This window comes from Euphorbia lathyris, chromosome 2, assembly GCF_963576675.1.
Source record: "Euphorbia lathyris chromosome 2, ddEupLath1.1, whole genome shotgun sequence".
Taxonomy (NCBI): Eukaryota; Viridiplantae; Streptophyta; class Magnoliopsida; order Malpighiales; family Euphorbiaceae; genus Euphorbia; species Euphorbia lathyris.
In genome coordinates this window covers 4,598,074-4,601,242 of record NC_088911.1, presented here as the reverse complement: position 1 = coordinate 4,601,242, position 3,169 = coordinate 4,598,074, and the positions used below count along the sequence as shown (strand labels likewise).

The 3,169-nt window shown below is 29.2% G+C and overlaps 1 long non-coding RNA gene across 1 annotated transcript; it reads left to right on the top strand.

Moving 5' to 3' along the window:
* Positions 1-1,426: 1,426 nt before the first annotated feature.
* Positions 1,427-2,165, top strand: LOC136216613 (uncharacterized). The gene is made up of 3 exons (XR_010683345.1): positions 1,427-1,584; positions 1,690-1,839; positions 1,930-2,165. It is a non-coding gene; the product is annotated as an uncharacterized lncRNA (long non-coding RNA).
* Positions 2,166-3,169: the final 1,004 nt, after the last annotated feature.

Genomic DNA, 3,169 nt, shown 5'->3' with positions numbered 1-3,169 from the left:
TATATATTTATTTTTAATAAAAGTAATTATTAATATCGAACTATATATACACATGTTAAATATATATATATATATATATATAATATATATATATATAATATATATATATATATAAAATATATATATATATTCAAATAAATATATTAGTAGATGTATAATTTATAATAGTAATTTCATATAATATTTTATAATTTTAAATATATAATATAAGAGTATGAATAATTAAAAATATAATAATTAGATAAATAATTAGAATTAGAATTTCTAAATACGTATAGTTGGATTTTGAAGGAAATTAAAAATATTAAGTAGAATTACAAAAAGATATATTTAAATCAATTTGAAATTTTATAATTATTTATGAACAATTTATCGTAGGCTACATATACAATGTTCTTTATTATTTTATAACTAACTCTTGTTCAAACACTCACTTTTTTCTTTTATTTATATATTACGGGCTTGTCAGTTTTTTGGCCATGGGTGCTCACCCCGTCCCAGTTCTGTCTTGTTCCAATTTCTATCAAAAAATTAATATTTATAACTAAAATTTTAATTGTTATAAGCACGTATAATTTTAAAAGTTAAAGATAAAATTACTAATAAATAAATGGGTAAATTCCAAAAAAAAAACCCATGTGGTTTCATGTAGTTCCAAAAAAACTCTTGTGGTTTGTTTTTACCAAAACAAACTCATGTGGTTTACGCCGTTACCCGAAAAACGGAAAATGGCTTAACGGTGTTAAAAGTGCTGATGTGGCAAGGGGTAAAGTTGGAAAATCGAATTTTTTTTTATTTTTTTTATTTTTTTTCCCTCTCTCTCTCTCCTCCTTCTTCTTCCTTCTTCCTCCTCCTCCTTTTTCTTCCTTCTTCCTTCTTCTTCTTCCTCTTCCTCATTCTTCCTCCTTCTCCTCTTCTTCTTCCTTCTTCCTTCTTCTTCTTCTTCTTCTTTCTTCTTCCTCCTTCTTCTTCTTCCTTCTTTTTTTTTCTTTTTTTTAAGTTTCGGAAATCTTGAAATTTTCCAGAAATCTGAAAAATTTCCAGAAATCTGGAAAATTTCCAGAAATCTAGAAATTTCCAGATTTCCGAAGAAATCTGTTCCAGATTTCCGGAGTATGGAAATTAAAAAAAAGGGTAAATTCCAAAAAAAAACCCTGTGGTTTGATGTTGTTCCAAAAAAACCCTTGTGGTTTGTTATTACAAAAAAAAGGACTGTGTTTTGCGCTGTTACCCGAAAAACGGAAAAGGGCTTAACGGTGTTAAAATGATGACGTGGCACAGGGGTAGAGTTGGAAATTCGAATTTTTTTATTTTTTTTCTCTCTCTTCTTCTTCTTCTTCTTCTTCTTCTTCTTCTTCTTCTTCTTCTTCTTCTTCTTCTTCTTCTTCTTCTTCTTCTTCTTCTTCTTCTTCTTCTTCTTCTTCTTCTTCTTCCTCTTTTCTCTCCTCTTCTTCCTCCTTCTTCTTCTACCTTTTTTTCTTTTTTTTTTAAGTTTCGGAAATTTTCCAGAAATCTGGAAATTTTCCAGAAATCTGGAAATTTTCCAGATTTCCGGAAATCAATGTAACTGATTTGATTAAAAAGGTATATTCATTCAATTTACTTCTCCATATTTGTTTTGCATGAATTGATTTGTGTTAGTTTAATATCTGAAACATTGATGAATCATTTGATTTTGGTCCTCTGTAGGGCTTAGAAGATGTAACTGGGGCAGAGCTTAGAATGTTTATGGACTTCCTGAGAAGTTTGAGCATATTTGGAGATAAAGCTCCTCCCAAGCGCATGAAAGAACTTATTGGAATTATTGAAGGGCAGGCCGATTTAGATGCTCAATTCAATGTGAGTGTTTGTTTTGCTGCATTAAATCGTGTATGAATTAAATATTTTTTTTATCTCTTTGCTGATTTAACTGTGCAATATGTTTATCAGCAAAAAAGAGTGGAACTATTGCATTTTTGTTCCAAAATGGCTGTATTTTGGTGAGCTTGAATTTCAGATCATCAGATGCTATTTTCATATAGTTTGTTTTCTTCTTAGAGATTCATAGCTTTGCAACGGAATTTGGAATTGTACGTTTTCTAGTTCTATATGAATTGGTCTTTATGTGGATGATTTTGCTCATTAGCCTAAACTCACATTGATTTCCGGAAATCTGGAAAATTTCCAGATTTCTGGAAATTTCTAAATTTCCGAAGAAATCTGGAATTTTCCAGATTTCTGGAAAATTTCCAGAAATCTGGAAAATTTCCGAAACTTAAAAAAAAAAGAAAAAAAAAGGTAGAAGAAGAAGGAGGAAGAAGAAGAAGGAGGAGAGAAGAAGAAGAAGGAGGGGGAAGAAGAAGAATAAGGAAGAAGAAAGAAGAAGAAGAAGAGAGAAAAAAAAAATAAAAAAAATCGAATTTCCAACTCTACCCCTGTGCCACGTCATAATTTTAACACCGTTAAGTCCTTTTCCGTTTTTCGGGGTAACGGCGCAAAACACAGTCCTTTTTTTGTAATAACAAACCACAAGGGTTTTTTTGGAACAACATCAAACCACAGGGTTTTTTTTTGGAATTTACCCTAAAAAAATGAAGAAAAAAAGAAGAAGAAGGAAGAAGAAGGAGAGAAGAGAGGAAGAAGAAGAAGAAGGAGGAGAGAGAGGGGAAAAAATAATAAAAAAAAATCAATTTTCCAATTTTACCCCTGTGCCACGTCAGCTTTTTTTAACACCGTTAAGCCATTTTTCGTTTTTTCGGGTAACGGCGTAAACCACAGGGTTTTTTTTTGGTAAAAACAAACCACAAAGATTTTTTGGAACTACATGAAACCACAGTTTTTTTTTTGGAATTTACCCTAAATAAATATGTATGATATATATACCATTATTAAATTAATAGTGGGAAATGAAAAGATATGGTGAAAATTATGGTGAGAAATAGTAACATTATTTTGGTAAAAACTTATAATGGGAAGTGGAAATATTATTTTTGTACCAAATTTTTAACTAATTGGACCAAATTCTGACATATATTAATTGGATCAAAATTATTAATATACTAATTAATTGGAATGCAATTTATTTTTTTATTTGTTTTTTCTATTACTACCTACAAATATTATTTTAGTCCATAAATGTAATTATTTACAAACTATTATATATAGTAATGATGTTGAAATTAAATTTATC